This window comes from Bremia lactucae, linkage group LG15, assembly GCF_004359215.1.
Source record: "Bremia lactucae strain SF5 linkage group LG15, whole genome shotgun sequence".
In the NCBI taxonomy this organism is placed as follows: Eukaryota; Oomycota; class Peronosporomycetes; order Peronosporales; family Peronosporaceae; genus Bremia; species Bremia lactucae.
In genome coordinates, this window is record NC_090624.1 from 1,256,326 (window position 1) to 1,270,117 (window position 13,792).

Below are 13,792 nucleotides of genomic sequence, written 5' to 3' on the forward strand. Positions count from 1 at the left end.
ATATTTCAGTGCTTCGGTTGACCGTACAACCAAGGATCGAAGCCGCACTGAGGCTTTAGATCCACCTAATCCCACGTTTAGTGGTGGGAAGCGTCGTTTGACGCGAGTTGACCCTGAGCTTGGCGCTCAAAAACGTCAACGGCGTACGGGCAATCTTGCCGAAGAGGTACCTCGAACTCCCAAGAGTTTTCAGAAGAGGGGTACCCTAGCCACTTCACCAGATACTGGTATTGACCCTTACGACGACGTCGCTATAAAACATTCTTCACATAAAACTGAAGGTTCCCCCGCCCACCAAGCAGCGCGGGAGGGGGCCGAAATTTCGGCGGAAGCATTTGATGCTCTACGGCACGAGGTGCAACTTCTTCGTGAGGTCCTTGCTCGGGTTGGGAGCTCTTTTGAGGTGGTCCGGGACCGTCTTTCGACGCTGGAGCGTCAGCAGCCTCGTTTAGAGAGCCAGTTGGATATCTTGGTAGGGATGCAGCAATCTGCGGTACGACCGCCTGTCTCGGTTTGGCTTAGGCAAGCCAACGTAGAACACTGGTGTGTACGCAGCTTGGTAGGAAGGTTTAGCTTATAAGCTAGGCCCTTCTTGGCCACGAGCGTAAATGGTCAAATAAAGCGTGGGCGCAATTAGGTCTTGAAGACCGCGGAAACCAAGTTGGTAGGTAGATTTTTTGCGTTTAGTAAATTCGGTCTCCGACCATATAAGAATTAAAACAGCTTCTGTCTTTGGCATCTGCTTGTTCTTTTTGTTTGTCTTGGCTATCAGCCATCGTATCCCTTACATGTGTTAAGACACTAAATCGCGTCGCGAGAAACTCGCTTACTTGTTTCCGAACGGTAACAGGGCTGATATCAGCAAGCCTATCGGCTAATTCTCCCCCTCCAAGCCCTAAACCACGCAGTTGTATCGTTAATGGAACGCATGGGTGGGTGAGACCGTTGACATAGAACGGAGTATAGCCTGTAGAGGCATGTACAGCGTTATTTAACGCAAACTCCACCACTGGGAGCATTGCGCTCCAGCGCTTTGGTGTTTGAGCACACACGCTGCGTAAAACGTCTCAATGACGCGATTGACCAGTTTAGTTTGACCATCGGTCTGCGGATCGTCCGCAGCGGACATATCCAATCTGGTGCCAATCACTCGAAAAATTGATTTCCAGAATTTATTCGTGAAACGGGGGTTCCGATCAGAGACAATTGCCACTGGCAAACCATGTTGTCGAAACACGCGATCAATAAACAGCTTAGCTGTACCCTCACCATCAATGGAATCCAACAAGGCCGCTAAGTGAGCCATTTTGCTCAATCGGTCAACAAAGACCACTATGCCGGAGTTATCGGCTGAATCTTTCGGTAGACCGAAAACAAAATCCAAACTAACGGCCTCCCAGCAACCTATGGGGACGGGAAGGCTCGCCAGTGGCGCAGCAGCATGCGCCGAGGGTTTAACCTGTTGGCAAGTTTCGCATGTGCAAACATATGTGCTGACCCATTTATAAAGTTTGGGCCACCAATAACTCTGGCTTACAGAGCCGTAGGTCTTTTCTCTACCGACATGACCACCAAGGACAGTATTGTGTGCCTCATGGAGGATTCGGTACTTCAAATCCTCATCATGAGGTAAAAGGAAACGCGGAGGGTCCGCGATGTCTGTGCAATAAAGCAACAGGTCGTTATCGATAGAAAATCGATGTAACCTTGCACGAAAACGTGCCGGCAAATTAATACCTGAATCAGAGTTTTTAAAGGTCGTAGCAGAGCTTACCACTGTACCTCCTTGGCGTAAGCCGAACAAATTAATTCAGGAATAGGCGACAAGATAGTCGTTAAATGAGAGAGCTCATAATCCGGCCTGAGTGATACGGCATCGGCCAAAGCATTCTGCTTGTCGGGCTTATACTTCACCTCGAAGTTGTATTCCGCGAAAAAGGATAGCCATCGGGCGATTCTCTGTGAGAGATGGGGCGACTTAGTCGCCGTGCGTAATGACGCGTGATCTGTATATATCACAAACAGCTTAGAGCCGAGCAGATAAACTCTGAATTTGACAAGAGCATACTTCATAGGAAGTAACTCTTTGTCATGAACTGGGTAGTTCTTTTCCGCAGCTTTAAGCTGTCTAGACTCGAACGCAATAACACGTTCATGCTCATCAACATCTGTTTGTAACGGAGCACTGCCAATGGCAAAATCTGATGCGGTACAGACGACACTGAAAGGCCAATTTTGATTGAGTTGTGCCAGAATCGGGGCATGGATAAGACTATCCTTAACTGCTCGAAAAGCATTATGTTCGGTGCTAGTCCAGCACCATTCTGTATCCTCTTTAAGGAGATTAGATAATGGCCTAGCCATATCAGCGTAATTTTCGCTATATTTGTGTAAATAATTGGCGAGACTCAACAACTTACGCAAAAATCCTTTTGGTTCTTAGGAACCGGCCAATCTACTATGGCTTTTACTTTAGCGAGATCCGCTCTAAGGCCTCGCGTTCCAATAAAGCATCCTAAAAGGAATTTCGTCTGCGCCAAAAATGCATTTAAATGCATTGGCATACAATTTATTTGTGCGCATACACTCGAGCACTGCTCGCAAATGGTCTAAATAGTTTTCCATATCCGACCGACCCTGCTCCGCACGACTATAAACAAAAATGTCATCGAAATAAGTCTCTGCATAACTTCGAGAGTGTGAAATAATTGCGCCACTAGACGATTAAATATTGCCGGGGCGTTGGACAGCCCTTGTGGCATAACCAACCACTCCCATAACATACTGCTTGGGGTGCTAACCGCTGTAAGCGCGATATCGCTAGCTCGCATGAACAGTTGGTAGTAACCGTCGACTAAGTCAAGTGCACTGTACATTGTACATCCCACCATATTGTTCTGAAGAACATCCTTTCTAGGAATTGGAATTTGTGCTGGTATAGTGGCAGCATTAAGCTTATTATAAGCATGTACAATGCGCCATTTACCATTTGGCTTTTTGACACAAAATGTCCGTGTCGGATGAGGAGATTTGCTCTCTCGTACCATTCCAGCCTCGTGCTTAGCACGGAAGAAATCGTCAATGACGTCACACTGCTCCCTTGGTAAAGGCCATTGTCGTGTGACACAGTATTTGGTTCCCGGAACCAAGTCAATTTCATGACGAACACCTCTATCCGGAGGTAAAACAGATGGTGGATTATTACACACCACATCTTGGAATTCCTCAATCAAGAATAAAAGGGATCCGTAGGATCTTTAAGGATCGATGACCCATTCCGCGCACTAAGTGCAGCTTTTGTGTCATCCAGGACAGCTTCGTCTAGAAGTGACGATGAGTTTAACTCAATTGTTGGTCGAATGACCACCATCTCAGATAGTCGCCAGCCTTTAAGGCTCGGCCGCACTCATCAATAGACATTTCGTCTAGCTCTAAAAGAGCATATAACGAAGGGATTGCCGCAAGGCTAACTTCCCGCTCAATGGTACCGGTTACACCATTTATAAGCGTATGTAATTGCTCACTCGTATCATTTTGTGAGGGTCTACACGCTTCGTGTCCATCCTGTCTTGGAGTGGAGACAATACGCCTCTTAGAGGCCAGGACATTCACGTCCTCGGGTTTTCCAGCCTGTATTGGTTCTATACAAGACATGCTTCTATTTTGACATCCGACAAGGAATTAGGTAATTCAATTTCCTTATCCAGCGAACATTTACGTGTCGCTTCACGTGCATTAAAAGGGTTTGACCCAAGATGCCCTGGCGAACCGCCAATAGTGTCACTATCGACACTCAGTATGGTGCCACCTCGGCCGACCACACTCGGTGGACTTAGACGTGCCACTCCACGTATCTCAGGGATATTGCACCCTTGATGATTGGGCCTTAGGCCAACAATGCTTTCAGCATTCAGTGAATCGTTATTACAACGAGTGTCACTCGACGGTGTACGTGCCGTTCCACTTATTCTGCTGAGTCGGGCTCAGAATCGATGTTTTAACATTAGAATATATTAAGTCAGACATGCCAATGTCTAAAACAATGACAGACTCATTCAATGACCCGCGCCAATAGCGCTTTTGTTGCCTAGCAAAGGTGGGTTCATGACTCCAAACTTTGCTAGGAACATTGCGCGTGGCGCCTAAGGTCTTAGACCTCCAATCGATCCATGGCTCATGGTGTTCTAACGAGGCCATACCAAGGATGAGATCATATTTCGAATCCAAATCAAGGACGAGACAGCATTCCATACTATCAAAGTCCCGAAACTTTATACCTAAGTTCAAAAGAACTTTGGGAACAGTGATACGAGTTCCAGTCGCTAAGCGAATAGTGATTGTATCACCTTCATGCGAAGCGCCTCAACGAATTGTTGACTTCCTTCAAGGGAAAGGCGTCGAGCATAATTGCAAGACACTCCTGAGTCAATTATGATTGACCACGGCTTATCCAAGCCCTTTACAGTCGCTTGAGCGACTAGCAAGCCAGGCTTGTACTCTCGCCCCGTGTCATTAAGCACCGAGCTAATCGGGGCTAGGTTCCGTTTATTGTCACCTCTTAAAGGTTAACAGAGCCTAGGTCTTACCCAGTAGGTCGCCCCGCACCTACTGAGTATCGACGTTTTCCCGCACCCTACCAGATCTCTGGTATAGGTCGGAGTTGGAGCTCTTTCAAGCTTTACGCAAATTTCGAAGATGGCAGGCCGGACGTAAATGTTTCGTGCTTCCGCACATATAACATCTACGGATGGTCTTATGCTGTTCCACAGCTTGAAGAACCTCTTCTCCTTCCTCAACGAGGCTTAAATTCATAAGTTCCGCTCTATTAGAAGGAAACCATGTGCTCAAAGAGCTTGTTCGGTAAACAGGCGTGCTAACGCGAGCAGACCTAAAATCGAACTCGGCGCGTAGCGCTATGGCAACTCCCTCTTCGAACGTAGCAGGATGAGATCGGAATAATCTCGTCCGGGCAACGCCCTCATTGAGACCCCCCATAACGATGGTTACTACAATTGATTCTTGCACCGGGTCTTGATGCATAGATGCAATGAGAGTTTTCAACTCCTGGACAAAGTCCCCTAGGGTTCTTTTACCCTGTCGAGTCGCTAGGAGCCGTGCTCGCATGCGAAAAGCCTGATCAGGCGGTGCAAACATGCTGGTCATTTGCTGTTTCAGCGAATCCCATGAGGGAAAAGCGTCGTTTATGGACGTGCTGCACGATAGTGCCTACTCCATGGCTCTACCTCCAAGTTTGGAAATGGCCATAGCCACCTTTTGCCGTTCTGTTAAGAACAAGGCAGAATCAATGGACATTTCCATCTGCTTCATCCAAAAAGGGAGATTTTCTCCCTCTTTTCCCTCATGTCTTCACATTTACAGTTAAAGGGCGAGCTTCGGCTTGAGTCAGGTACAGAGATATACCGGGTTGGCATAGATGCCGCTAAGTGGTCATGTGCCTGACCGATCAGGGAGGCTTCGTACCGCATGAAGGCTTCAAGCCTTGCATGCAGGACCTCTGGTCCCTAGGAGATAATAAATTCCACGTGTTCAAGCCCAAATAAGGATTTGAGCTTGTCATAAGCAGCGCGTTGCGCTTCTGACAATTCTGGATCCTTTTCCATTTCCGTGAGGGTTTAGTCTTGCAAAGATTCAGGCGTAGATTGACTACGAGTGCTACCAGGTGTAGCGGAGCTGCCTCGTCCGAGGAAGACTTTCGGACTCAGATAGTCACTTAGTTTTATTGAACTAATAGGTTTAGCAACTCACGGAGTCGTACAAGTATTAAAGCTTAAGGAATTCTAGTTCAAGGGAGTCAGGGGTTCGTAGAACCAAGTGGCAACTAGTGCCCAAAAGGATATACCTTAGAAAGGCTCTATCTCTTACAGATCAATACGCAAGCCTGAGAAAGGCACGAAACGCTTTAAGATCAAAAGGGGAACTGCACTTTATTTAATTTTTTAAATTTAAAAACCTTACCCTAGCTAGTTTAAAATAGGTTTTGGCCGACAGATTTATATCTGGCGGCAACCACATTAGTAAACCATAATAAAAAATGGGATTTAATTAACTGACTATTTTAAAAATTAGATAAAAGGGAATTTTATTCATAAAGTAAATGTACCTCAACAACGATTCTTCAATCGATGTGTGCCCCATTACATTTCTCAAGCGATTCTTGGCATGAATGCTGATCTTGCACCTGACTGATACGATATTGTTCGTTTTTTGTGTGAAAATACGCAGGACGATCGTCGCCTGAACAGTTGAGGTAGGCTTTGGTTTTGTTTCTGTCAAAGACTTTGTAGCTGACGTGATCTTTTGCTGCCTGTGATCGAATGGCCATCACTGCTTCCTCCATGGTAGTGAAGGGTAGTCCTTTCAAAGTTGGCACGTCGGGAGTGATGTTAGGTGGCATGACAGTTTGGTTGAGGTTCCTATGGAAGAAGGAGGTGTAGAGCGATGGGAAGAGTGATTTTGAGGAAGCTGTCTCGGGGATGATCTTCCGAAATTGCGAGGGGGAACTTTAGGGGACTTCCTTGCGTCGCTTGCGAGGCTCAGATCAAAAAGACTAAAAAGCGTCCTACCTGTGAATTTCCGATAAAAAGTGTCCTAAACTGTGTAATTTCTTTAATTAATTAGACATCTGTGACGAACACTATCTATTATTATTGTAAATAGATTTTTCTATAGATAAACATAATACATTAAACAGTAGCCTACTCGAGATGAAGCCAAAATATATTCGGCACTGCTGTGGATAGCCGAATGCATGCTTCAAGAATACGTGGCTCCATAGGAAATTGAAATAAAAGCAAAAACAGTCTCGGATTGGTTGTACTAGTTATAGACGTATAATTAAGATTGATAATATATACCTTTAGTACCTTTTAAATGAAAGTGGAAAGCACGCTTTCTTTGCTTGTGCAGGTTACATCGTCATACTGAATACACAGTGCGCACGAGAAGAAGGGCAACCGCTTACGTGGTGTCGCTTGTTTAAGGGTAGAAGTTCGTAGGGTGAGGTCGCCTAAGGCGTTTATAAACAACTTCAACGCACGTAAGAAAAGACGGTCAAAATTCGACCTAGCTGTGCTTAAAAGGTTGTGATTTGTAGCGCGAAGCCGCTTTAGAAGCACCCGCCTACACGCGAGCTCTCAAGATGCTCTACATATTGCGCAGCACTGTCACCTAAATAAACTATTGTCTCGGGTTAGAAATTACGGATTATTGGCCCTGGCCTCAGAGACTCAAGTCCTCACGACTTACGAAGGACGATATTGCTATTTGTGGCCCGTGTGTTTCCTCTCCTATTAAATAGGAGAGGAAACACACGTGCCACAAATAGCGACTAGGAAGTAAGTTTAAGACTAATTTAAATAGGATAGAATTACATATAAAACTTTTTACCTAATGATTAGATGCCATCGGACATGGTTATTGCTACTGGCCGGACACTCGCGCATTACCTCTCTCCACGGCAACACATCTCTCGAGGATCTCTACCGACGCCGCGAGATTGGTCAAATCTCAGAAATGCCTGGCGGTGATCTTCGTGTCAAGGTGAAGTCTAGAGGAGGCTCGAACGCATGAAGGTGATCATCCTGCACGGTATTTTCTCGCTCAAGGTGTTTGACGTCGTCGTTCGAAAATTCTTTATTGACATATCTATCATTTACTCGGATACAGACACCAGCCTAATTACCACCGCCTCTTCCTGCTTGGCTGCAAACACATCTACGACACGTTCCGTGATGTGAACTTGGTAACTAGTATCACATCTGCCACATGGCGCGTATACTTCTTGACAAGTTCAAGTCCCAATCCGCTAATTGCGAACCGTAGTGTATGCGACCAAGTGCTTTTCGACAATAAGCTGCACCCAGCTCATGGTGAGAACGCCCCGTTTTAATCGGAACGTTTGCCGTTTGGTTACCGTTCGCAACACAGAATTAATTTGAGTATGCCTTCTATTGTATTCCCTACACATGTGACGGGTCATGCCTCGCCACACCAGCAGACCCGCACCACCTCTCCGACAACTTACGCGTCCGTTGTGCGAATGCCTGCGGCTGCTGCAAACGTTACGACGACAACAAGTTGAGAAGGCCAGAAAATGGGAGACCAGCTCCACCACGGAACTCTGCATGATAAAACGGCCGCTACTAATCAGCTTGTCGTGATTCGTACACCACCTCTGATGCGCTGCCAATCTCTACATTTTCAGGTTCATAAGGTAAAACCAGCCCCAGGGCCAGGAACTCCCCGCCACTGCAGCTGATGAATGATAAAAATGATGGACTCGTCGATCAAACTGCGCGCAAAAAAGGGCCGCTATGCTATAGATTGTTCCAATACGTCAAACAATCGACGCTCCAATCAATGAACTTGCCACTTCCAACTACTTCATGCACTTCAGACTATTGAGGTCCGCTTCGAATCAAAGGACCTAGCAGTGAACATAGAATATGGTGTGCATCGCCAGGTTTAACCCTTGGAGTCTAAGACAACATAAAAGACTTAGACCCCAGACAGAGACTGGTTCTCACAAACCAGACGCTCGACTACATCCGTTAAGGGTAAATACCTGGACGAGCTGCCACCAAGTCGTCTTAAAGAGACTGATGATCGTTAGTTGATCAACAGCACTTGCGCACTGTTCTACAAGCTCATGGTAAACACCGTCGACCGTCGTCGCTTATTCGTGACGACGGGATCGCACGTGATCAATGTCCTCCCGTAAAAATTGGAGGACGTGAACTAAGTAACGGTGATGGCCCGGGTTCGAAGAATGAGGCAATGCCGATTTTCCTCCTCCACAGTCTTCCACGAATTCGAGTAGTGTGAAGCGTTTTGTAGTTGAACGCTTCTTGAACCATCGTGAGGTGAAAGGGGTTGGAACGAATTTCCTCATTCGTTGGCGAGGGTATTCGTCCTCGCATGATAGCTGGGAACTTTGTTCCCAACTAATGATGGATATTTCAGGTAGTACGACGAGACCCATCCTCTTCCACAAAGTGATATCCGAGAGCGAGGGCTCCTCGTGCTCGGAAAAGGATTGGAGGTTACCAATCTGTTCCGCATCTCACAAGCGATGCGCGTCCTCCAATGAAGGTCCAAAAGAGAGCATGCCTCCTTAGAGGCATGGCCTGCACCCTTAATTCAGCATTGGCACAAGGACCCCCACGAAAGGCAAGGAAACCATGCCTTTCTAAACAAACGGTGCAGCTTGAAGCTACGGTCCGTTTTTCGAACTAGTCACGGACAGCATCCAGTTTGTCAAGCCAGGCCTCGCGGCCTAGGCCTTGCACATCCTGTACGAATGCTCCCCAACTTGAAAAAAATAGTGACATCCTTAGCACGCTTGCATGTGTACCATCGATACCAGAATAAGACATCGATGAAGAATTCCGTTTCGTCCTCACCAGGCTTGTGAAGCCTGAATGACAGTCGAATAACAAAATTTTGTAGCGGTCTCTGGTCATACCAGACCAACGAGTTATGTTGCCCGAAGAGGGCAACCAGGGTTTCTTTTCGGGAGCGAATCGCAAAGCTTTGCCCTCCCTCTCCTGAAGGTTCATGTTAGCGTTCTCGCTAACATTACTCTCGTAGTGATCTTTAGGATTTCTCTGTCCCAGGTGATGCATACTAGCACCACCAGTAGTATTGCTTATCGGAGTGATAGCTAGGATCACTCCGTCCCTGGTAATGCATGCTTGCACCACCAGTTGTAGGCTTACCGAAAGGACCTTTCCAATCACTTCGTTCCTGGTGATGCATTATAACATCGCCAGATTTATTAACGCCCATGGAGTCATCATAGAGTCATCATAAGATGACTCCATACCAAAGGGGTATGACGAGCAGTAAAAAAACTTCGTATCAGCTCTTGGCTGTCACGTTAGAACCCGTAGGTTTAACGGACGCGGCCCCGGGCGAACCGGAGATGCAGTTTCCACCGAGTCGGGCGATGACGCCGACTCGGGCCAGTCACCTCCAATCGGCGTAGGAGGTGACGCACTCCCCACAGCAGACGCAAACTGAAACATTTACATCACTGGCAGCTTCACTGAGCCGTGTAGCTGCCAGCTTTGCTGCCTCACTGGCGACGCGCTCGGAATTTCGATTGCATGCGGAATCAAAACTTGGAATTGAAATAAACGAACAAGTGCCATTCTACAGAGAGACACGTAATAGTACTCTCTGTCACTCTGCATTAGTCACTAAAGTGACTTTTGTTTGGGAGGAAGGTGATGTCGATAAGATAAATAATATTTATTCCCACAAGAGTAAATAAATATCTACAAAATCTTAACTTTTATTAATTTTGACTTGTAGTTCCGAAATTACTAAATTTGACAATAGTTTATCTAAATCTCGTTTATCTTATAAGGCACAATTAGGCGGTGCGCAAGGAGGCGCATTGCATAGTTAGTTATTAATATTAAGCCAGAAGATAAAAGTTCGCTACGGAAGAACTTAATATTACAATACGGTTTTATTTTTTCTCAATGCTAACGCCTTAGTATCGACCTCTGGTAGCTAAGACCTTTTAGCTTCTTGTAACCTTCCTCTCCACGTCAGTGTACGCGAAGTAACCGAAATGACTAAATTTGACAATAGTTTATCTAAATTTCGTTAATCTTTACAAGGCACAATTAGGTGGTGCGCAAGGAGGCACATTGCATAGTAAGTTACTAATATTAAGCCAGAAGATACAAGTTCGTTACGTAAGAACTTAATATATCAAAATGGTTTTATTTTTCTCTCAATGCTAAAGCCTTAGTATCGACCTCTGGTAGCTAAGACCTTTTAGCTTCTTGTAACCTTCATCTCCACGTCAGTGTACGCGAAGTAATCAAGGCACCCACATTCACTGTAATCACTGTAGGTCAACTAGTACTGTTCTCAAGACTAGCGAAAGGTGTCCCGTTACATCCCCCACAGCAAACCGCTTGGGGTGCTTACAGCTGTTTTGGCTCCATCGGACTTTCTCATGAGTACCTGATAGTAGCCATCCTTCATATTTAACGCGGAAATATAGTTGCCCTTCCCATAGAGCTCAACAAGACATCTTTTTGCGGGATCGGCATTTGTTCCGGTATGGTGGCCGTGTTCAGCTTATTGTAAGCGTGAGCCACGCGCCATCCACCTGTGGTCTTACGCACACGGAAGGTCGGGCTGCAGTAAGGCGACTTGCTCTTACGTTCATATCCCGCCTTGGCTCGCTTGTCGAAGAGCTTATCGGAATAATCGACAAATTCTTCGGCAACTGCCATTGCCTGGTCACACAATACGTGGTGCCAGGTTCCAGGTCAATCTCGTGCCTGACGCCCCTATCGGCCGGAAGGCGGTTTGGCTCTTGTTCTGGAAACACGTCGCGGTATTTCGAAAATTTAATTAGACCGGGCTGTCTTGCAAGACATCCCAGCCCTGAGCAGCGAATATTTTCTTCTTGTCTATCTCTGCTGTCGTCCATTGTGGACGATGAGCAGCAGTTCACCAAGTTCTCTTCTGGAACTGATGCGACTACCTCGTGGATCTTTTTTCCTTTAGCTCGGACAGGAACAGATTCAAGGCATCTTTGGAAGGTTAAGTATCTCTTCGGCAGATTTCAAGACGTGCTGAAGCACCTCGACTGAGGATGTTTTTGCCATTTTGTCTTTGACGGGCTCAGATACCTCGTTCGAAGACCCATCTTCTTTGATGGGACTGATTCAAAGGTCACATGTTCTAACGCTCCTTTGATCGTCCTTATTTGTCGGGTTTCGTTTTCCGAGTCACTACCATCTTTGACTGGGAAGCGGGTGCCGTTGCTCTCGCGCCCCTTCCAACTGCATCGGGCTCTAGGCACGGTGCCAGTTCATGCGACGCTTGACTTCCTGTCACGCCTCAGCCAAGTTTCTATCGTAGCCACAGGCTTTTGGGCTGCTGTGCACGGGAGTCGGCTGTGTCATGTCCACGAAGGGCTATTCCAGACGCCCTCGGCAACATGTAATCAGTGCTAGTGATGCCTAAACTGTTATCAGCCCTACGTACGAGGTCAAGCTAAGACTATATATTCGATGACGCTGTTGTACTATAGTAGATCAGAAAATGTTACTAGTTCACACTCATCTATATCCATTTAGACAAATTTACCACCCCTTTTCCCGCAAATTCTTATAATTACATCCTTTTCCTAAGATTCACACCTTTTCTGCATACACTTGATTTCATACCTGTTTTCTTGATTTCACGCACACCCTTTTGAATTATAGTAATAATAAATACAAGAGCCAATAATCAAAATTTTCAATATTTCCTATTTAATTCCAAAAAATCCAGATCTTTAGTCCCCCCGTTGGGTACCTTCGGGAATATACTTGGGTCAATGAAAGGGTCGTCGTGACTCATAATCATTATCTTCGAAACCGCGCGCCATCAGGCGGCGAATACGATTCCGCCGGCGCTGACGGGGCTTCGAGACCGCCATCCGACGTTTTCGCGCGCTTTTTTAGCTTGCCTCGCCTAGTCATCTGCCCCGCCGCCCGCCCTAGCCGCTCAGGACTCGAGTACGTATGTATTTTTTCACCGGCAGGTGATGGCAGCATTCTTCCTGATGGGGTAGCGGAACACAAAAGCCAAGTTCTTCAGAGTGACCGCTCTCCAAGACGAACATGTAGCCCCCGGATTCCGAGACGTGTATCAATTGCCGCCCATATGGTTGCCCTCCCAGAGGTGGGAGCGTCGCAAATTTGCGAATAACATTGCTGGGCCCGGCAGGGCTGGCGGCATGCTGCGCTACCGGGTCCAGCAAGGACACCTACACAGCATCGGCTCCCCGGGTGCCGGCAGGTAGACCCGAGGGATAGGGGCCGTGTTATTGTGTGGTGATGGTGTGGATGCGGAGTGCACAGGTAATGACAGAGCAGACAAGAATGACGCAGGCAAAGAAAATAAGAGAGTGGTGTTTAATGGGTGGTTTTATTGTTATAGAATAGAAACGGTGTAGTAAGCGGAAAGTGGTCAGTACTGGTATGCAGATGGCTGCCTGGCGTTGACCACAGGGATAATATTCAGCTCAAGGCAGTGGGTCACGTGGTAGAGACTAATTATATCGTAATACATTGTCCTTATGTATGTAGGATTTATGATTGGTTGCGTGGGATTTGTCAGGGGTGACAAGCACTGCAAACTCAAAATAATAAGGGTGCGAATTTAAAGAAAAAAGGTGTGAATATAACAACTCTCTAGTTATAGTAACATTTAAATATAATACCATCAAACTTTATGTGTACCGCCACCTTGAGCACTGCCCAACCGTGTCTAGTAACGATTGGTGGGTTGATTTGAGCTTAAAACAACTCCAAATTACAGACAAATTGTATCAGCAATACGGTAATATCGGAAACATTCAGTAATTTAGTTAATGACAATAAAATTTCACTTTTTATTATTTTCCTCTAATAGGTATAAATATTTATTATTTTACTTATAGAAAATGATATCTATGTAATGGGGCTCCACAGGTTGAATAAACCTCGCGATAACCAGCCGTGCTGAAATCATTCGAGTGTGTACTAAAATGCCGGTTGAAGCTTAGAGCTGGAAGCATATGCAAGGCCGTATCGCGTGGCTTGCAGCCACCACCTCTACAATCTGCTGTTTTATTACACATAGGAACAGGAAAAAACGATGTCAAAATGTCGTCAATTTGCAATAAGTAAGTTGCAAGTATACGTTTTGTAACGGGGCACCCTTCACTAGTACTGGTAACAGTACTAGTCAACCTACACTGATTACAGTGAAGGTG